General features: G+C 44.9%; 1 non-coding gene and 1 pseudogene across 1 annotated transcript; both read right to left on the bottom strand.

The window, feature by feature from the left end:
* Positions 1 to 2,333: 2,333 nt before the first annotated feature.
* LOC133904491 (leucine-rich repeat receptor protein kinase HPCA1-like) lies at positions 2,334 to 21,795 on the bottom strand (annotated as a pseudogene).
* Positions 21,639 to 21,777, bottom strand: LOC133905610 (small nucleolar RNA Z247). Its single transcript, XR_009907661.1, has one exon. It is a non-coding gene; the product is annotated as a small nucleolar RNA Z247 (small nucleolar RNA).
* Positions 21,796 to 23,652: the final 1,857 nt, after the last annotated feature.

Below are 23,652 nucleotides of genomic sequence, written 5' to 3'. Positions count from 1 at the left end.
CCTTAATTCCTTTTAAGATTGGGGATTCTGGAAATCGAAGTAGTGGCTCGTAACTTTGAGCCATCTGTGATATCCACTAGTACAGACGGCTCCAGTTACGAGTCATTTGTACAAATCTTTTGTACAGATGGTTCAAAATATGTCTGTAGAAATCTAATTTGTACAGATTCTTTACCACAGACGGTTCAAAAAAGTATTCTGCACGGTATTTTTAAACCGTCTGTATAAATATTTTCTCTAGTAGTGAATATTGCTGAACTAGAAAGATAAAATAGAAAACAAATCGCTACAGCTAAGCATAAGCAGATGTAATTATTCCAAGAAGACAATGGTTGGGTTTGTTAACACCAAAAAGACGAAGAAAAAGGGCCGAAAATTTTTTCTGTACAAACTTTTTTAGACAAAACTTGTAACTTGGGAGTATAAATGAACTAGCTAAATGGAATGGCACTTAAAATATGAGAACATTTGAAAGAAAAATGAATCAAAGTGACTTACGGTTCAACTTAACAAAATTTATATATCATGGAAGACTATAAATTTACCATGATATTATGTAACTAAAAAGAGTCAAAAGTCAGCATATTTTCTTCACATCACAGGATTTCCAACGAACAGACTGAACCGACAATATATTATTATGAAGGAATGCATGGCACATAGGCACTATTACTGTCAATTCTATTTCTACCTAAAATCAGCACAAAACTGTAGACATAGTAGGGTAAAACTTCATGATCTATAAAACAATATAGACAAACACTACTACAGATCGAGCAAACATTGCCGGTTACAAATCGGCCTTCACTGCTGGTTTTGCTTTCGGTAGTGAATACTCGGTAGTAAAAGTCAAGCGCTATCATTGCTGGTTGTGAACCCAGCAGTGAAGCCATTTCCTGGAAAGAAAAAAAAAAGAATCTGAGCTCAAGTGGGCACTCTAGCCCGCCGCCATGCCGCTTGCCGTTGTAGAGCTCGGGTCATTGTTGTGGACCTCGCCAAACACACCACCCCACACGGACCTCCCTCCCCCCGCCGCTACCCACGCCGGAGAGGGCTCGCATAGTAGAGGCCATCGTGGTCGTCGCGCACGATGTCCGGCAAGCACTCAACGCGCGATCTCTATGGCAGTGCTCATTCATCGCCGCTTGTCGGGTGCTACAGTTCGCTCGAGCTCACTGTCCACGTCCACTGCTAGCCCCAGCTCAACGTCCTCGGCCAGCTTGATGACACACATAGACATACATCCAGATGCAGTAGCACGAAGACCACCACCACAGAACACGCCGCGCCCCCAGCTCGTCGTCCGCACCGCACCACCGTCCGCCATTCGCTCCCGGCCCCAGCTCGACGGCTACTATCTCTACCCCTAGCGAGATCCATGGCTAGATCCCATGGTGGATCCTTGCTGGATTTCGTCATGGATCTCACGAGGGGAGGAGGAGGCAAGGGAGGAGCTAGGTGGGGAGGAGGCCGGTGGGGGAGGTTGCAGGGGAGGTGATAAGAGAGAGAGCAAGAGAGAGAGAGCGCGTGCATGAGAGAGAGATAAGACAAAGAGTGAGTCAAGAAATAAATCTTTGGAGCCAGATGTGGGGGCGAGCCAAAATTAGAATCGGTTAATATTCTGGATCCAGACAGACTATCAGTGGTAATTCATAGATAGAACTGGCACTTATACCGACTATCATGGTTCGGGCACGAGAGATTAAAAACCGACAGTGATACATTTTCGCTGTAGTTTCTTGCACAATCGGCAATAAAAAAACTGTCATCTATAACTGGTTATGTAGTAGTGAAACATAAATTCTTATGATTTATGAAAACCATATAGCTATAGATACACACAAATTTCCGAACACCACAGGATTACTAGAAGCAATGTGCCTTGTAGTTGCCTCCGTGGGACTTGGCAAGCTTCTGTGAAGACAATTTCCAACGAATCAGCAAATTTTACCATCATCCATATATGCTCACATGCAAAAAGTATATATATGAATACTTTTGTCAGATAAATCGGGTCAAATGAATCGCACTAGCTCCCAAAAAGCAAGTAAAGCGCACAGAATATGACATCAGCTTTTTCACGTGCAATGTTCAAATACGACAAGATCATTTCTGCGTTCGCAAAATTTCTCCAGTACTTTTGCATACCAAACCTGAAATTATCATCAAATTAACTATCCCCTGATCAAGCAAACCAGTTATTAATCCAGAGGCACAGGTGAATTAACCAAAATTTACACAGCAGTGCAGTAACTAAATACCCTGTACATTCAACACCTATGCGTGCGTGCATTCATGCAGCTCTCGATCTCCATGTACTCGCCGCATGCGCTTCACTTGGGTTGCACCCTCGTCGACGGCATGGCGCTGCCGCTGTAGTCAAAGGGGTTGTCGCTGCCTTAGGGGTGGCGTGGCGTCCGGCTTGCGTAGCTCATGGAGTTGGACGCTGAGTCGGGGCCGGGCCCACCGGCCATCTTCAGCAGCTCTCGATCTCGCCGACCGCCTCGCCCATGGCCGGCCGGTCGGCGCCGGCCTCCTTGACGCAGCGGTGCGCCAGGTCCACGTACTGCTCCAGCCCGGTGAGCGCCGACGGCGACGCGCCCGGCGTCGGGTCCAGCAGCTCGTGCAGGCCGTACAGGTCCTTGGTGCGGTCCACCGCGGCCTTCACCTCCCGGACGATGTACCGGCCGCGCTGCAGCGGCTTCCGCGCCGTGACCACCTCTAGCATTAGCACGCCGAAGCTGTACACGTCGCTCTTCTCCGTCAGCTGCTGCATATCATGTAGTACTCAGGGTCTAGATACCCCTGCAACATCAAAACGCCATACCAATCAAGCTTTCGTTATGAGAGTTTTTCGTCTGACCTTATCAGCTTAAGCATATTTAAGCGAACTGGTCGGTGCATGGAGCTGGAGTTAAGTAAGAGGAATTAAGATGTGTTGCGAGGTTGGTAATGATCATTGTGCCCTTGACTTGAGTGGTGACTTGGCACTTCCGAGGGGCTTGGAGAGGCCGAAGTCGTCGACCTTGGCGTTGAGCCGCTCGTCGAGGAGAACGTTGCTGGACTTGATGTCGCGGTGCACGATCGGCGGGTCGGCGAGCTCGTGCTGGTACGCTGAGCACGACCCGGAGCCGCCGCCTCCAGTCCAGTCGCACGCCGGACTTCCCTGACCGATCGGAGAATGCACAACAGACCATGAGAACGAATCATCTGATGGCATTGCATTGGCCTCGACGAAAAGAATGTAACTTTTTTTTACAGCTAAGTCACTTTTTCGGGGTCTACATTGGAGATGTTAAACGGGGGTGTATGTCCAGGGGTCGAACCCCGGATCTGCAAGGTCGTGTCCGCACGTCTTGTCACTGAACCGTTCGCTCGCATGCTAAAAATGTGACTGATCTGTGAGGCTCTGCTTGAGTGTGCCGTTGGGGATGTATTCGTGGACGAGCATCTGCTCGCCCTGGTCGAGGCAGAAGCCGATGAGGCTGACCACGTTCTTGTGGTGCACCCGGGAGAGGAGCTCGATCTCCGTCCTGAACTCCAGGCTGCCCTGCAGAGACCCCTGCTGGTACCTCTTCACGGCCACCAGCTGCCCGCTCGGCAGCGTCCCTCTGTAAACCTGCAGTTACAATCATCAGGAGATGCAGCAACTCTGAAGTCTGAACATTGGCAAATTCAGACATCTCTGCAGTTAACTGCATGCCATGAAAGAATGCTAGTACTATGTTTGCTTGATCATCTCACCTTCCCGTAGCCGCCGTTCCCGACGCCGTTCGCCTCCGAGAAGTTGTTGGTGATCTTCTTCAGCTCGTAGAAGGTGAATATGCGCGCGCCCCGCAGCTGGGGGACGGTGCTGGTGCTGGTGCTGGTGCTCTTCATGTCCCAAGAAACTGCAGAGGGTATCATGCTAGAGCTACCTCTGTTAGTAATCAGCACAACAGACAAATTGTGAAAGGTAAGAAGAGACTAAAGGCATCTTGATGATCAGAGCTAACCGAAAGACTAACTTCTCTCTTCAGTCTTCTTTGGTTTTCTATTTTTCTTGCGATGACCATAACAAGAGCAAGAACTATTGCGACAAGAACCGCACCGCCAACTAAGACTCCAATGATAAGAGTGTAGTAAATTTTGGAAATTTTAATGTGAGAAAAATTCTTATGTGGGTCAAATCCTAGCAGTTGGTTGGGCCTTCTTTCTTTTGCCCGGCATAAGCAGCGGTTGGCTGCTAGGGTTCGGCATGGGTTGCACTAGTTGAGGATGAGGTTGGGAGCGTCTGGGTTAGGCGTTGGATGGTGACGGCAAAATGGTCGTACTTGAGTCCTTCGTACGTCCGTGGGGTCTCTAGGCGCGGCAAGCGCGACTGGTGTGGCTGCTGGCCACCAGATTTGCCCAGAGGCCGCTCGATTGGAGGGGGGCACACACGATTCGGAGGTGAAAATCCCTCAGTCACGTGTGTATGTGCGTGAGCTACTTCCCCTTTATCTACCCCTCTCCTCTCCTTGGTGGAAACAGATTGAATCACATATATTTTCCCTCTATTCTTTCTTGGTTTTCATCAGTGAGGTTGAGCCCGAGGTCACCTCGTGCTTGATCGGTGTACTTGGTGCCAGGAAGAAGAAGTTGGTGGTGTCCGAAGCTGCGCAGCTGAGGCTCGCCAACACGTGACGCTGCAGTGTGGTGAGGCTTTGTATCTTCGTCTTCCTTGTCACTGGCGGCAACGACGGGTAATAGGATTTCTAGGACTGAGATCTTTGAGTCGTGTCTTTTCTCAATGGTCAGCTCGTTCCATCAAATCTCTCTGTGAGTTTTTACCTCCTCTTTATCCTGAACAGTACGGTTGCATGTGATTAATGTTCGATGATGATGAAATTCACTGAAACTGGGCATGCATTCTAAGTACAATGGATTGAACCTGTGTAGCTCTCTGTTGCTAATTCTGGCAGATTGTGAGGGTTATGTGTTGGGAATCTCAGTTTAGTTGTTGTATACCGAGTTATGTGACTCGGTTTCATCTTTGTGCACTATTGCTAACCTAAATTCCTAGATATGGTGTCACTGCAATTGTTGGAGCTGTAGAATTTGATGGTCTATTATCTATTTGATATGTTGGTCTACTGCTGAGTTAATTTTAGTCTTTGTGTTTTATTTTGTACTTATGAATCTGTTTAGTAGCCCTGTCCAGGAAGCTTTGCTAAGTTTCATAGAATATTTGTCAGGTTCTGTTTCTAGATGTGATCTTAGTTACATGCCTAGTCTTTGACGTGTTATATGATCAACTAGGGAGGAGAACCTTGTTGTTCTAGGGCCAGCTGCTTAGAACCTTTTAAGAGCAATTTTATTACATCATCTTATTGTTCGGTTCATTAACTAAAGATGGTGAATGCTTTTACTTATAAACTATTTATACACTCATGTAAGAGCTATCTCAATTTTATATGCTGGATTGTTTCCTTGGTATTTTTATCGCAATTTGTACAACAATCCAGAAATCCTATTGCTTCTGAGATGGCTAGTTCGAGCTCTTCGGCCCTACCACCATCGTCCTCGGATGCGATTAAGCCTGAAAGCTTTGATGGAACCGGTTTTAAGCGTTGGCAGGCCCGGACAAAGCTATGGTTGATGGATCTCAGATTATTCTGGATCCTCATCGAAGAGCCTTCCGCCCCTCCAGGAGAAGTCATGTAAGATGAGGTCAAAAGAACGCGTTTCAACATGTTAAGGGCCCGTTGGGAGAAGGCTAATGCCTCAGCCTTGGCACACCTCTTGGCCATCCTATCGAATAGGCTCCTCAACGTCTACGTGGGGTTTAGGAAAGCACGGAATGTATGGACAGAGCTGAATGACAAGTATGTTGAAAGCGACAACGACAATGAGGCCTTCATGGTGGCTAGGTCACTGAATTTTCGTATGGGAGATGACATATCAGTCATGGAACAGATCCATGAGCTACAGCTAATCATGCGAGACTTATGCCAGTATGGTTGTGTCCTCCCTAAGAATTTTCAGGTTAATGCCATCCTAACCAAGTTGCCCATTTCTTGGTGTGACTTTGTCACTGCACGTCGGCACTTAAAGCAGCGGCTGACTCTTAATAAGCTCGTCGCTGCTACAAATATCGAGGAGAAGTCTAAGGCAGGCTATGGTGGGGTGAAGGCGCCCACTCAAACTAACCTTGTTGAGCATAAGAACCATCCTGAGAGGAATGTGAAGAAAGAGAAGACCAAGCCTAGATCTTCAGGACCGAAGGCTAATGCTATGAAGAAGAAGAAGAAGAAGAAGAAGCCTGAGATTGTCTGCTACGTCCGCGGTGTGTTGAACAATAAGGCCAACAGATGTCGCGATCATAAGTGCAAGGGGCCGACGCTTGAGCAGCAGAAGGCAGCCAAAGCCCAAGTGCATGTAGCGGTTGCGACGGCCAATGACATCGGCAAAGGCAACTCCACTAGTGGGTATGTATCTAAGGTCTTTATGGCAAACTGACCAGTAAGTTGGTGGGTTGATACAGGTGCTACAAGGCATATTTGTACTGATCATACGTGTTTTACTTCCCTACAGAGCGCATATGCTGGATCTGTACTGATGGTGAATAAGGTTTCTGCAACAATACGTGGAGTAGGACAAGTGAGCCTGAAGTTGACTTCCGGCAAGACTCTTGTCCTCAAGGACGTACTGCTTGTGCCTGCCATGACTTGTAATCTACTCAGTGGATCAATGTTATGCCGACAAGGAATAAAATTAGTCTTCGAGTCAAATAATGTAATGTTGACCAGGTGTGAGTCGTTTGTAGAAAAAGGCTATGATTGCGGAGGCATGTTCCGCATTTCTACTCTGGATAGTTCTGCAAACATTTTCTATTCTTCATATTCTAATAAGAACATTGATATATGGTATTCTTATCTTTTTCATGCTAATAATAAAGTAATTATGCATTCGAGCAATATGGATATGATTCCCTCATATAATTATAACAAGAGCCACAAGTGTAAGGTGTGTGTGCCAGCTAAGTAGCCCCGCAAACTGTTTCACTCAGTTGAGGGGAGAAGCACTAAGCCACTTGAGCTAGTCGATTCTGATCTTTGTGAGATGAATGGAATATTGACTAAGGGTGGCAAAATATACTTCTATACTCTTATAGATGATGCTACTAGGTTTTGCTATATATATTTGCTTAGAACAAAAGATGAAGCATTAGAATACTTTAAGATCTATAAGGCCAAGGTGGAAAACCAGCTGGAGAAGACAATAAAGAGATTGAGGTCTAAGGCCAACTCCAACAGAGGTAGTATCTATCCTTTTTGCTTCCTGCTACAGTAAAATACCTCTCCCTCCACACCGTATCCCTCTCCAATAGATGCTCCAAATCAACTTTTCTGCTAGTAACATCCCAATTTTTGGCCAATTAAATTTCAAAAATGCATTCAAATAAAACTTTGCAAAATCATCTCCAAATCCTTTTTCCCCCTTTCCTCCTCCCTTCCAGCACGCCTCCTTCTTTCCCTTCCTCCCGCGTGCGCCGTGGACCCCGCTGAGCCCCCACCTCTACTGCCACCGACAAGTGCCGTGCCGCCCTTGCCTAGCTTACCCCCTTCTCCTTCTCTGCGTGGTCGCCGCGCATCGTGTCGGCGACGGACGCACAGCTCCCGCAGGAACCAAGCCGCGTACGGCCGCCATTAAGGTACGCCGGCCACCGTCCTCGCCCGTCCTCCCCTCCCTCGCTCCCTGCCGCCGGTACACATCCACCATACCCCCTTGCCCTTTCCCCTGCCATGCCCGTCACGTCTCGCAGCTTGACCGACAGCCACGCGCGGCAAGAGTTGACCCCCGGACGTCCTCCGATTGCCCGTTGTCGCCGCTCGCCCCTCCTTCTTCGTTGGTCAGCGCTGCAGCACCAGCACGCGTACGCTGGAGCTCACCGGGCAACCACTGTCGGCTACTGACCCCGACCACCCCGTGCCTCTTCTCCACGCCCAGGCACGCGAGCGTACAAGCTGTCCCCGCTCCTGCAACCGCCTTCAAAGCGCCGGTTTGTACCATGTATGCTTAACCTTGTTAAACCTAGGATATCGTCTTAGTCATTTTACCTATACTTAGGCGATTACCTTGTACTAGCATGCTTAGGAATAATACTCTGTACCGTTACTTCATCCTTAATCATGTTTAGTTTTTCATAGGTGTAAAACGTGGTGCTTGGTGTTGTGTGGGTGTGGTATGGTTTAAACATGCTGGTATGGTAGGGATAACATCTGAGTTGGGTTAGAGCTGGGGTGAACTAAGGATTCCTTCGGGGATGCCTAGGGAGTTGAGGCGCTGTCCGCGTGACAGGCTTCGTGCGGAGTGCTGTCTATATGGCAGACTCCATGTGGAGATGTTCGCCCTGGTTCGCTTAAGGACCGAGTTGATGTGACATCCTACCTAGTCTTTCAGTACAGCCACTCGACCTGTATGGGCAGGACTTAGCATAAATCCCACCAGCTAGTCTACTATCGCCTGTAGGCAGGTGTGCAGCGGGAAACCGTGGAGCAGGTGCAGGCGATGCAAGCTTGGCGACCCGGTTGTAGGCCTAGCTAAGGTCAAAAACCCCTGGCTAGATCCCGTAGGCGGTTAGTGTGATGATGCTGGGGTGGGTAATGGCTTTGTTGAGTCACATCTTTCACGACGGTGAAATATTGTTAAACTCAGCTTGTGGGTAAAGTGTACAAACTCTGCAGAGGTAAACCTATTCGAATAGCCGTGTCCACGGTCATGGACGAACTACGGTTCGGTCACAGCAACTAGCGTGCGTGTGTGTGTTTTCCCTTGTGCGTGTGTGGGCAAGGTGTGCCCTGTTTTGGAATATAGGTCCGGTCGGGTACCGTGGGTTGCTGCGGATGGGGTGTCCGGCAACAATAAAACTTGGAAAACCCCTTAATGTTACTAATATTGTTACATTGCATTATTGAACTATTTTATATCAAATGAACCCTGCATGTGTAAAACTTAGCTTTCTGCAAAATACAACCTTACAGCTTATTCTTGTTATCTTCATATGCATGTATTCGTACCCCTGCCGTAGGGCAAGGGTTGGGACTTGTTGAGTACTTTTGTACTCACCCTTGCTGTTGCTTTCAGAGGACGATCCGGACTTCACCGAAGCAGACGGTGAGGCCGACGAGTAGGCTTGGTCGCGTCCGCACCCGAGTTGCCTGTGGAGTGGCATGCAGTCATGCTACCTTCGCTGTTTACTCTGCTGTCGTGGACTGTTCTAATATTGCACATCTGTCTAGTGCTGTATGGCTGGTGGCTTATGCTTACCACCCCCTCGTGTGTATGACTAAGATATTATCTGTTGTAAAACTCTTATATACCAGCGACTGATTCAGGGACTGGTATAATAAAGGTTTTAAGCACCGGGGATAACCCGGGGCGCTTCACTGCTGCTATAGTAATACGGCTGGGATGTAGTAGCCGACAAATTTGCTACCTACTGTAGCATGCCTCATCACTGTGCACTGAGTATGCACGTGGGTCCGGGGGGAGGAGGAGAGTAATGAAAGGTAGGAAATATGGTGTCTGTTGGAGATGAAAAAAATAGGGGATGCTGTAATAGTATTATAGGGTGTGGATTTTTAGAGTTTCTGTTGGAGATGGCCTAACAGAGGTTGAAAATATATTCTCAGGGATTTCTCTGAGTTATGTGAAGAAAGTGGCATAATCCATGAGTTTATACCACCATACTCGCCACAGGCTAACGGAGTGGTCGAGAGAAAGAACCGAACGATTTGTGACTTGGTTAACGCTTTGTTACAAAGTTCTGGTATGGCTAACTCATAGTGGGGTGATGCTATTCTCACAGTTAAATTTGTCCTAAACAGGGTCGCTCCTCGAAACCACGAGGAAACCCCTTATGAAGGATGGAAGGGGAGAAAACTAAATCTGTCCTTTCTTCACACCTGGGGTTGTTTAGATAAAGTACATGTTCCCTTGCTGAACAAAAGAAAATTAGGACCAAAGATTGTCGATTGTGTCTTTATAGAGTACGCACACTAGAGTACCGCCTATAGATTCCTAGTGGTCCATTTTGAGGTCTCTTGACATTACCGTAAACTCGATAATAGAGTCTCGGGATGCAACATTTTATGAGCACATCTTTCCTGTGTGAGCGAAGGAGGCTGATATCCTTGATCTTTTAGTTAATGACACTGCTCCTCCGAGTGTCAGTGACATGGTTCCTGAACTAGAACTTAGGAGGAGCAAGAGGCAAAGAACTGAAATATCACTGGGAAATGACTTTGTCACTTTTTTCATGGATGATGAACCACAAAACCTTTTAGAGGCATACGCTTCTCCAGAAGTAGAGTACTGTAAGGAATCAGTCCGTAGTGAGATGGATTCAATCATCACTAACAAAACCTGGGAGTTAGCAAAACTTCCAATTAGCTGCAAGCTGGTTGGCTTCAAATGGATCTTCAAGAGGAAGCATAGACTCGATGGTACTATAGAAAAGTACAAGGCTCATTTGGTGGCTGAGGGTTTTACACAAAAGGAAGGTGAAAACTATTTCGATACGTATTCTCCTGTTGCCAGATTACCCACTATCTGCATGCTCTCACTGGCAGCTTCACATAATCTCCTAGTGCATCAGATGGGTGCCAAGACTGCTTTCCTTAATAGAGAGTTGGATGAGAAGATTTATATGCAGCAACCAGATGGATTCGTGGTAACAGGACAAGAGGGTAAATTATGCAGCCTAATCAAATCCCTATATGGTCTCAAACATGCCCCTAAGCAGTGGCATAAAAAGTTTGATACTACACTGACCTCGATCGGCTTCTGTGTTAATGAAGTCGATAAGTGCGTGTACTATCGTTACGGTGGGGGACGAGATGTCATTCTATGTTTATATATAGATGACATATTATTGTTTGGGACGAATATGTAAATGGTTAACCAGACTAAGTCTTTCCTATCTTAGAACTTCGATATGAAGGATTTGGGAGATGCTGATGTAATTTTAAATATCAAGCTGCTAAAGGGCGAGAATGGGATAACTTTAAGTCAACCCTATTATGTGGACAAGGTGCTTACACATTTTTGGTATGATAGATTGTAAGCCTATAGCCACACCCTTTGATCCAAATCCTAAGTTGAAGAAAATATAGGCCATGGGAAAGATCAGTTAAAATATTCACAGGTAATAGGTTCCTTCATGTACTTAGCCAATGCAACTAGGCCTGACATCTTGTATGCAGTATGCAGGTTGAGTTGTTATATATCCAACCTAGAAAATGATCATTGGATAGCACTAGAGAGGGTACTAAAGTACCTGAAGGGGACAAAGAACCTAGGAATTCTCTATTCCAACTGGATCAGTGACTCGGATGATATGAAGACTACGAGTGGATATGTTTTCACTCTAGCGGGCGGAGTTGTGCCTTAGAGGTCTTCCAAACAGACCATCCTTACTTGCTCCACGATGGAGGCTGAGCTAATGACGCAAGACTCAACAGCCGTAGAGGCAGAATGGATCTGAGAGCTTCTTTCTGACTTGCCGATATTGGATAAGCCAATTCCAGCCTTTCTCACCTACTATGACAACCAAACAGTTCTGGTTAACGTGAAGAGTAGGAAGGAAAATATGAAGACTTCGAAGCATATAAAATGATGACTCAAGTTGCTCAGGCATGCATTAGAGATGGGTATAATCGTTGTGGATTATATTCAGTCTGAAAGGTACCTTGCAGATCCTTTCACAAAAGGAATGGCTAGAAAGGTCATTCAGACAGCATCAAGAGGAATGAGATTACTACCCACTGATAAGGTTCAAACTGGCAGTAACCTATCCTAGGAGATCGGAGATCTCGTGAACTATGCTCTAGGACAATAAGCTGTGTGTGCATAAGAGCAACTAGATTCCATTGGTTGCATTGCTCTTCTATAGGAAAGGATGAGCTAACAGCTCTTAATGAATTCAGCACCAAATTGCAATAGAGATCGGCCTACATGACCTCTAAGAGAATTCACCTATATGAGTATAATTGTGTGGTCGCAATCATGGAGAAGCAGGGTACTTTTTTACATGATACTCATGAATAATGATACTCGGACATGACCATAATGTCCAACCCGAAAGCTAATGACTTGGTAGCCTAGTACAAAGTGTTATATTGATGGAAGCTCTTACACCAAGATAGAGGATCAAGGTGTAATCCTCCTCTGTCTATTCGAGCTAAAGTCTATATGACTAGGTGTTGTGTTCCAACCCGAAAGGTACACTCTCCTCAAATCTTATATATAAAACCGGATACTTCCAACATTAAAATTTGGTGGGGAATATTGTAAATTTTGGATATTTTAATGTGAAAAAAATTCTTTTATCGGCCAAATCATAGCAGTTGGTTGGGCCTTCTTTCTTTTGCTTGTAGGCCCGCAGTTGCCCAACATAAGTAGTGGCTAGCTGCTAGGGTTCAACGTGGGTTGCACCAGTTGAGGATGAGGTTGGGAGCACTTGGGTTAGGCGCTGGATGGCGACGGCAAAACGGCTGTACCCGAATCCTTCGCACGTCCATGGGGGTCTCTAGGCGTGGCAAGCATGGCTGGTGCGGCTACTAGCTGCCCAATTCTCCTAGGGGCCGCTCGATTGGAGGGGGCGCACACGATTCGGAGGTGAAAATCCCTCGGCCTTGTGCATGCGTGTCTGAGCTGCTTCCCCTTTATCTACCCTTCTCCTCTCCTTGGTGGAAAAAGATTGAATCACATTTTTTTTCCCCTCTGTTCCTTCTCGGTTTGCCTTGGTGAGGTTGAGCCCAAGGTCACCTCGTGCTTGGTCGGTATACTTGGTTGTGGGTAGAAGAAGTTGGTCCGAAGCTACGCAGCTCAGGCTCGCCCACACGTGCCGTTGTAATGTGGTGAGGCTTTGTATCTCCATCTTACTTCTCGCCAGCGGCAATAGTGGGCAATAAGATTTATGGGACTGCGACCTTTGAGTCATGCCTTGCCTCAATTGTTAGCTCATTCCATCAAATCTCTCTATGAGTTTTTACCCCCTCTTTGTCTTGAATAGTACGGTTGCATGTGTATTAATGCTCAATGATGATGAAATTCACTGGAACTGGGCGTGTATTCTAAGTATAATAGACTAAACCTATGTAGTTCTCTATTGCTTTGCTAATTCTAGCAGATTGTGAGGGTTGTGTGTTGGGACTCTAGGTTTAGTTTCTGTATACCGAGTTCTGTGACTCATTTGCTTCTCTGTGTACTGTCTACCAACCTGAATTCCTGGATATGGTACCACTGCAATTGTTGGAGCTGTAGAATTTGATGGTCTATTCTCTATTTGATATGTTGGTATGCTGCTCATTTAATTTTAGTCTCTGCAGATTTTGTTTTATTCTGTATTTTTGAATCTATTCAGTAGCCCTGTCCAGGAAGCTTTGCTAAGTTTCAGAGAATATTTATCAGGTTCTGATTCTAGGTGTGATCTTAGTTACATGCCCAATCTTTGATGTGTAATATGATCAGCTAGGGAGCAAAACCTTGTTTTTCTAGGGCCAGGTGCTTAGAACCTTTTGATAGCAATTTTATTACATCACCTTACTGTTCAGTTCATTAACTAAAGATGGTGAATGCTTTTACTTCTGAATTGTTTATACACTCATGTAAGATCATGTTCAATGGCTATGTGCTTTTGTGCTATCTCAATTTTATATGCGGGGTTATTTCCTTGCTCATTTTATCGCAATTTGTACAACAAAGAGAGATGCGATTCGTCTTCTATTTGGATTTGGATGGTAATAGAAGCTCTATGTTCATGAAAAAAGTAACAAACACATGAACAATGTTGAGCTTCTATATGTAACCATACCAGGAGGTGCAGTCTGAAGTACAGTTTCTGAATAAATAAATGGATGAACGAATGAATGATCTTACCATTGGCAAAAGGGTAGTGCTGCCCAATGAAATAGTATTGACCGAATCCAGGGGGTGGCTTATAGATCCGATTGCTCAGCATGAACCCAATCTCAGAGTTGTCTTGCTCACCAAACTGGATCTTGCCATTTGGGAACACCTCCAGGCTCATTTGCAAGTTGTTCGCATCGACGAATGGATCATGGATAGAAATTGAGTCCATTGAGAGGTTATACCCCACAAATTTGTCTCTCATATCTTTCTCCAGTTGATTATAGTATGAGCTATTGCTCAGGTCAGAAAATGATGGTGATCTGAAGAATAGGGTGCCTCTGTATGGTACAGCGCAGATGCAGCTTGGGCTCAGGAGCTGATTTGAGAGGCATGGGGGTGGCAGCCCAGTACAGTTCTTAGGAGTACTATATGGCGGCGGTGGTGTCCTATTAGAATGTCCAGTGGGTGTGCAGTATTTATCATTGCTCCCTTAGAGTGCAAATGGGATTTCCGACAAGTCAGCGACAACATAGGTGGTGTGACAAGTGAATCAGATCAGAGCATTTCAAGTCGTAACAAATAGCAAAATGTTCGTACATGAGTTTGTTGTTGTATTGTGACGCCCCAACGGTGATCTGAGTTATTCGATTGTCTCGCAAATCGATTAGTTGGAGATGAGTACTGAAGTCTGATCCAATATTTATCGTGTCGTTGAAACTGTTGCCCCGAAGCCTCCTGCGATCGTCAGGCAGAATGTACTGAGCATGGATTATATGATCTGCATTGTTTGATCATATACTCATATGTAGGTGTTGTACATTTTTCTTTACTTGATCAGTTAGCAGTGGGCATAACTTGTTGTAAACTTGTAAATACAATAATCACTCACAGTGTTCTGAATTGCAGGAAGACTGAAGAGAGCTTGCGGCAGCTGCCCGGCAACACGCAGATTTTCAAGGTATCTGCAGCCAATGAAAGTTCAGACAAAAGTGATGGATGAAATAGCACAAGGGAGGAGAGCAGAGTGGTTTACAATGAGGTCAAAGATTGCAAAGTGGTGAACCAGGCTGGAACATCAGATGCATTGAAGCTGTTGTTGCTCATGCCCCTGTGCAAAAAGATTCAGAAGATGGATACTGATATCCTGGCTTCAGAAAGGGAAAAAGTGAGGTCATCATTTACACAAAGCTGAGTGCAAGCATTCCTGTTAGATCTGGCTGTGGACCTGTGAGCTGGTTGTTTTCCATGTGGCTAGTGTCAAATGAAGAAGAAAATAGAGGAGGTTAAGCTCCCTAGTATTGCACAACTAACACTGACCAAAAGCACAGACAAATAACAGACTCACAGTTCTGCAAGCTTGTTGAGGTTATTGATGTTGCTAGGAACTGGCCCAGTCAGCTGATAATTGTTATCGAAATGCCTGCGTCAATAAAAAATTCATGATCAGGAGCATTACATACATGCTAGTATTAATCTCTACATTTCCTTTTCTCGCTGATAATTACGTCAATGAAGTACTTACAGAACTTCTAGTTGACTAAGGAGGTCTAAAGTAGACGGAATGCTACCAGAGTAGTTGTTGTCAAGAAGCCTGGAAACATGAAACAAAGGAACCATTGTCTGAGAATCACAAAAAAGTTGAGTTATGAATTGACAATTGCGTTTGTCTTACAGATGTATCAGCTTCGTATGTGAGTTGAATATATGTCTCGGTATGGTGTCTGAGAGCTGATTTATCCCGAAGTGACTGCGACAAAATGGTCATGAAACCACAACCCAGGAGATGCAAAATCTTCAGATATTAAAGAATATAATTTTGGGGAATTTACTTACAAGTGCTTTGTATTTGTCAGATTATCCAACCCAGGATTTATCCCGTCGAATACAGGAAGTCCTCCAGTGAGCTTATTGTCATCCAAGATCAAACCAGTATAGGTTTGAGAGGCTGCCTAGTAATGCCAGGATTGGGCCGGTGAACCTGTTAGAGTTCAAACATCTGCAGGCATGGAATGGAATACAACGAATAATCTTTTCTTTTTTTCATAGTCGCAGTGAACAGCCATTGTACTGAAACTAAATGCAGAAATAACGTGAGGAGCAATAATTAGGTCGAAGACTTGTCCACGAAAGCACAACAGAGCTAAAGATTGAGGGTTGCTGTTGGAAAGTAATAAGGTGTCCATTCCATCATCAAACATATCGAGTGCAGAACACATGCTTCCTTCGGTCATAAATACTTATGATTTTGATAAGATCCAATCAAACTTTTAAAATTTTGATCATCAATAACTTACAGAATATTTAGTTTAGAAAAATTAAAATCATATATGTAGATTTGTTTTGAAAAATACTTTCATAATATTATATTTTTATTAGATATTATAACTATATTCTAATAGAAAACAATAGTTAAAGTTGAATATCAAAGACCATAAAAAATTAAAAGCGACAAGTATTTATAAGTGGAGGGAGTATAAACCATGCTCCTCAGCTGAGGCGCAGGCCAACGTGATTTTGGGTGAGGCTGGCTTCACACAGTCCACACGTTCCACTTCTACATGAAAAGACTGTTAGTGCAATGGTGGCGTTAGTTAGAAAATAATTTGCCGTAATCACCATGTATGATGGTGTGTCTTTATATATATGCAGTGTTACAACGTGATATACGAGGCAAGCAACCATCCCTACAATTATATGATTGGGATTGATTCTTGCTATCTATATAAAGATACATATCAAATCATGGTTGATCACATTCCCCCTCAATCTCAACTGGTGAGTATCAGATTGAGATTGTGTTTCAATTTCTCCAAAACAAGTTTGGAAAGTGGCTTAGTGAAAATATCAGCTATATGATCTCCTGAAGAACAAACATGACATCAAGAGTACCAAGAGCAACCTTTTCTCTAACAAAATGAAAATCACCTCAATATGCTTCGTCCGTGCATGAAAAACCGGATTAGCAGTTAGGTAGGTTGCGCCAAGATTATCGCACCACAAAACAGGCGCTCTTGATTGGAAAATGTGCATCTCCTATAGAAGAGATTGTATCCACGTCACTTCAGTCGTTCTATTTGCAAGTGCTTTGTACTCTGCCGCAGTACTGGATCCAGATAATGTGGGTTGTTTTTCGAGAGCTCTAGGATATCAGATTGGGGCCAAGAAGTACTGCAAAGCCGCCTGTGGATTGATGATCATCAAAACAGCTAGCCCAATCAGCATTAGTAAACAAACTTAGCAGAGTGGATGAAGAGCGAGAGAAATGAAGTCCAATGATAAGAGTGCCCTTAATGTAGCGTAAGATACGCTTCACAACCTCCCAATGCACATCAGTGGGTTTAGAGAGATACTGACACACCTTGTTGACATCAAATGAGATGTTTGGTTGTGTAATAGTAAGATAATGTAGTCCTCCAACCACGCTTCTGTATTTGAATGCATCTTCATCACTCAATGGTTGACCAAGAGTCCGAGCAAGCTTGTCAATGACTGCCATAGGTTTAGACACAGCTTTACAATTCCCCATATGAACTCGATGAAGAAGATCAACAGCATACTTACGTTGGGTCAAACACATTCCCCCTAAACTGTAAGTGGCCTCAAGACCAAGAAAATAAGTCAACCGGCCAAGATCCTTGATGGGAAACACACTAGAAAGATTACTTAGCAACTGATCAATAGCTGATTGAGAGGACCCAGCAGTAACAATATCATCAACATAGACGAGCATATAAATGAAGATGCCATCATGATGAAATACAAACAACAATGTATCTGCAGTAGAAGGCTGAAAACCAAGCTGGTAAAGTCTATCACTGAGACGAGAGTGCCATGCTCGAGGAGATTGTTTAAGACCATAAATAGATTTATGAAGTTTGCAAACAAATTTAGGATGATTAGGATCCTCAAAACCAGGTGGCTACTGCATATAGACATCTTCATCAAAAAATCCATGAAGAAAAGCATTGCTCACATCCACCTAACGCAAATGCTAGCCTCGAGAAACTACCAAGGAGAGAACAAGGCGGATTCTAGCAGGATTAACCACATGACTCAAAGTCTCAAGATAATCAATACCATAATGCTGTGAGAAACCACGAGAAACAAGATGAGCTTTATACTTGTCCACGGAACCATCTGGCTTTTGTTTCAACTTGAACACCCATTTGGAGCTAACAATATTTGCACCAGGCGGGCGAGGGACTAGCTGTCAGGTGTGGTTGTCTTAAGGAGCCCGAAACTCAATTTCCATGGCTTCTCGCCATGAACCGTGCCATCCGTTCATTGAAGGGGTTTGACAATATTATCCTTGAGTCGTGTTCGCATCGGGTGACTAGACAGAGGAGCTCGTGGAGCCGTCAGGTTAGGAACCAGTGCACCACCAGTAGAAGCAGATGGAGGTGAAGCTGAGGACACCAGCTCACTGTTAGGAGCAGGTGCTATCGGTGGAGAGTCTGGAGCTGCGAGCCCATCGTTCACAGCAAGGGCCAGACCACTAGGCAACGCACATGGAGGTGCGGTCGGATGATCACCAGGTGTAGGTCTGAAAGTGCATCTAGGTCCCTAAGTGGGTTTTGGTGATAATGACAAAACAATTAAAGAACTAATGAGTTTTATGAAGTATGGACAGATGTAATTCGATCAAATAAGAATTTGACGCATGGTGATCCCCCAAAAAGGAAAAAGTAAAGCGGCATATGGATCTTATAGTTTTAAATTCATTTATCTTTTGAAATTGAGTTTAGGATGCCGTACTATTAAGGGGATACAAAATTTACTTGTTTGCGTAGAAACAAGTGCTCAAAAGATCTAATAAACCTATGAGAGATACATCAAATACAACACTTACACCTAGGTTAGCCCTAATCTTTTCAAAATGTGCAAATGTGGAGTGTTCACATTTTTGCAGATAGTCCACACTTTAGCAGAGTTTGGGTTAACTAAGCGTGTGCAGAAGGTCTGCACCTTCGCGAAGTGTGCACAATTTCACAAGTGTAATGGCTAGTTTTTTAGTATGAAGTATTTATACCTCACACCCTCTCTCTCCAATAGCAACTAGCTCATTCATTTTGACCTAACTTGAGACAAGCAACTCAAGAGCATTCAAAGCTCCCCTCTCCACTCTCCTTTGTGATTCTAGGTTAAATCTTATGTAGGATTGAGTGAGAGCAAGGATAAGTGCTAGTAAGATTCAAATCCATCATTTGAGCACTAGTTTTCTTCATCAAGCCGGTGATTTCGTGTTAATTACTCTTGGTGGTTTGTCCACCTAGATAATGAGTCACCTATTGAGCTCCCAATCTTGTGGTGAGCCCCGAAAAGTTTGTATCACCCTTGCAAATTTGAGTAAGCAACTTTAGCTCGATCTTTGTGGTCGCTTGGGTAAGGAAAGGGTTGAAAGAAACCCGGCTCTTTATGAGCACCTCAACAGAGACGTAGGAACTTCTTTGTGGAGTGGCTGAACTTCGGTGAACAAATCCTTATGTCTCATTTGTCAATCTCTTGTGATTTGTTGCATATTCTTGTTCCCGTTGATCTTTAGGGTTTCGACCCAATCTATATCTTGTGAGGTTTGAGCTACAAGTACTTGGAGAAATAGGTTGGAACACATCCTTTGGTGCTGGGTAATTCATGGATTTGATCCACGTTGTTGTTGCATAGGTATCAATTTGAGTTCTTCCAGAAATATCTGGAGTATTTGGAGATTTCTACGGAACCTCCGTATATTTGCAGAGGTTCCAAAATTTTTTTGCGAAGAGTCCGCATTTTGCTGATCTGCTGCGTTTAATTTGTAAATTTTTCAGGTTCCGCCTATTCACCCCCCCTCTAGGTGACATCAGATCCTTTTCAAGGTCTAGCAAGTGGCCTGCTCTGCACTATAGGATCCAGACCAGCTGGCTGCCCGTGTGATGGCGCAGATAGGCCACCAAGCACAGGACTAGGTTGAGCACCAGCACCAACATTAGACGGATGTTCCTGCACCAAGCCAGCACCTGTACCAGCAGAGTTAGTGGATAAACAGAACATGTCATAATTTCGCATTTGGGCACCCTGAATAACTAGCTCAACCTAAGGGAAAGAAACAGGAGGAGATAATAAAGATAAATCCATATGGGCATTAGGTGTAGAAAAAGGAAACACGGTCTCATCAAAAACAACATCTCGAGAGATATAAATACGTCCAGTGGACCAATCAAGCCATTTGTACCCATTGTGCATAGGACTATAGCCAAGAAAAATACACATTTTCGATCGACATTCTAACTTTCGAGAGCTGTACTTTCTAAGACTTGGCCAACATGCATAGCCAACGTGCGGAGATTGGCCAACACGCATAGCCAACGTGCGGAGAGAGGAATAATCAGGCACAATATTGAGGAGATGGGTGATAGGAACAGTATTGTTAATGGCACGACTTGGCATGTGATTTATAAGATAACACGTAGTTAGAATAACTTCATCCCAAAAATGAAGCGGGATAGAGGAGTGTGCCAACCATGCAAGCTTGGTTTCAACAAGATGTCGATGCTTCCCCTCAGCAATGCCATTTTTTTTAGAAATATGTGGACATGATATGCGGTGAGAAATGCCAACATGCTGAAAATAGCGATGAAGATGATGATACTCGCCCCTCTCCCCCCAAGTCAGATTTAATAGTGCGAATTTTGGAATTAAGAAGACGTTCAACATGCTTTTGAAACATGTAAACACTTGTTCAACATCTGACTTATGGAAAAGAAAATATATCTAGCAAAAAAAAAATTGTAGTCATTAACAAAGCTCACATAAAACTTGAACCTCCCCCCCCCCCTCTGAGGAAGGAAGACTAGGTCCCCAAACATCGGTATGTATAAGCTCTAGGGGAGCAGAGGTTACATGAGCAGAATTATTGTATGGAAGTTGATGACTTTTAGCATGCTAACAAGCATCACAAACTAAGGACTCACAACTAGGCGTGCAAGGCAGATTATTGGAGCCCACTACGGATAGGATGACACTTGAGGAGGGGTGACTGAGTCGTTGATGCCACTTGTAGGACGAGACCTTGACACCGACAAAAGCATGATGAGTAGACGATGAAGACGTGTGACCAAACAGAATAAGGTAGAGACCACCATGGCTTCTACCTTGTAGAATTGTTTTCCTTGTGACTGTGTCCTTGATAAAGAAAGAATACCGGCGAAATTCGACGAATACATTATTGTCAGAAATGAGTTTATGAATTGATAAGAGATGACTACTAATATGAGGAACATGAAGAACATCTTTAAGAGCAAGAGGAACAGTAGAGCCAAGAATCATAGAGTGACCAATATGCGAAATCATCAAACCTGCACCATTAACCACTTGGACTTGATCCTTGCTGGTGTAGCACTCGCGCACAGTCAAGCGATCGAGGTCACTAGTGAGATGATCTGTGGCACCCGTATCTGCATACCAATGCACATTGCCAGTTGATGCAGAGTTGCCGGTGTGATAGCCACCATGGGACTCGTCTGGCTGGAAATCATGATTAAAGCGCTGGCGACATTTGAGAACTTTATGGCTGAACTTTCCGTAAAGTTGACATTGAGGATGGTAGCGACCACCGCCGCCACGTCCATGACCATGACCTTTGCAGCCCCAGCCACGAGCACCACGGCCAGCAGTGCCATCCTGCTGGCGAGGGACATGAGTGGAGGAAGAGCCACCCAGGCGAGTGGCATTGTTGGCAGAGGAGTTGAAATCTCCTGTCGAAGAACTGCAAAGCTGCTGTCGAGCCTCAAAACTCAAGAGAAGGGCATAAAAATCATGAAGACTCACTGTGGTGTTGAGGACGGTTAAAGACGCCATCAACGGATCAAACTCAATTCCAAGACCTGCCATGATGTAGCCGATCACTTCATCGTCATGCAGTGGGTGGCCGACAGTGGCCATGGTGTCAGCGAGGCCCTTCATCTTGTGATAATACTCAGTAACTGTCATGTCATTCTTCTTTAACGATGCCAACTGGCACCGGATGTTGACAATACTCGCTCAATTTTGCATGGAGAACATGGAGTGGAGGGCAGTCCACACCTCCTATGCTAAGGTTAGGGAGAGCATCTTACCAAGGATCTCCTCGGTCATGGAGGAGAGAAGAGCTTTGAGAACCATCTGGTCGATCTGAAACCAATGCATGTACTCGGGATTGGGCACTTGCCGGGCCGCCTCACTTGTCCCCTCAGCCATCATCAAAGGGGGAGCTGCCATGGTGTCGTCCAGGTGACCAAACATTCCCTAGCCGGACAACACGGGAACCACATGTGCCCGCCATAGTAGGAAATTGGTGCACGTGAGCCTGATGGTGAGGAGGCCACTGAAGGATGAAGGCAACAGAAGGGTGGGTAACACCACACCAGCAGAGGTGGAGCTAAGCGCGGCGGCAGTGAATGAGGTCACGGCACTGGTGGTGGACATGACGCTGGTAGATGGGATCGGGGCTAGCTGATAACAACTTAGAAAATAATTTGTCATAATCACCATGTATGCCAGTGTGTCTTTCACACACACACACACACACACACACACACACGTCATATGGAAGCCATTCCGTGATGGTTTCAGGACCTTCCGTGACGTTTTTTCCCATCAGGAAAAAATGGTTCTGGGGTAGTGGTTCAATAGTTTGCAGTTGTTCAGTGATTAATGCGCAACAATTTCACACATAAATGTACTCATTATTTGGGAACTGTTGGAATATCTAGAATATATGCACCGACATCCTGATCTTGCGTCAACAGTCTGAGGTAGCGACGCCTGATCCTGTAGCTTGTGTGGCTACTGTAGCACACCCGGCAACAGCCTCATGTTGCCGCTCTATTGAGGTTGTTGAAGTCCGGTACAACCTTAACCAACTGATTGTGTAGTTTAGAGATAAACCAGTTTAATGTACAGATAAAATCTTGTATATATGTACTATACAAGCCTTAGTGCTACACGTGAATAATCAAGCCCATATTATTCCTATAATTCCTCTCTTTCATGGTAACAACCTAACTTGAGCTTCACCCAAAGAACTACACCAGAAGGTGCAAACTCTTCCATGTTCTCGTTGGCAAGTTTGGCGCTAAGGGCCATATTGATGGCTCCTCCCCCAAGCGGACCAGCGATGCCACTTGGGAGTCGATAGACTATGCTATCCTCTCCCTTCTGTATGCTTCCATCTCCGAGGAGATCCTCACCATCATCCTCACCCCTGGCACCTTTGCCTACAATTGTTTGGACAAGCCTGGAGGGTGTCTTCTATAACAACAAGATAGCCTGTGCCCTCTCTCTTGAGGCTGAGTTACATAAGTTGGCTCAAGGCAACTAGTCCATCCTCACCTACTCTTAGCACCTAAAGTCCTATGCTGATGCCCTAGCAGAAATTGACTAGAAGGTCTCCGAGGACACTCACATGCTCACCTTTCTTCATGACCTCAATGAGCAGTTCCACAACATCACCACCGTCATCAAGACCAATCTATTTTTGTTCATAAATTCACCACTAATGATCATTGCTCAGTCGAATTTGACCCATTTGGTCTTTCTATGAAGGATCTCCTCACCATGACCATGATTCTTAGGTGCAATAGCTCTGGCGACCTGTACCCATTCTTCCCACCACCTTCATCAGCTCATCACGCCTTCGCCATGCCATCTACCACCATTTGGCACAAGCAATGCTATTCTTTAGTTTCCAATAATTCAGCACCATCCTTATGTCATGCGTGCCAGCTCAGACGGCATGTTCACCTTCTTTTTCAGACTCTA

Source organism: Phragmites australis, chromosome 22 (genome assembly GCF_958298935.1).
Source record: "Phragmites australis chromosome 22, lpPhrAust1.1, whole genome shotgun sequence".
In the NCBI taxonomy this organism is placed as follows: Eukaryota; Viridiplantae; Streptophyta; class Magnoliopsida; order Poales; family Poaceae; genus Phragmites; species Phragmites australis.
Note: the sequence above shows the minus strand (reverse complement) of the source record. Positions and strands in the feature narration are given on the sequence as shown.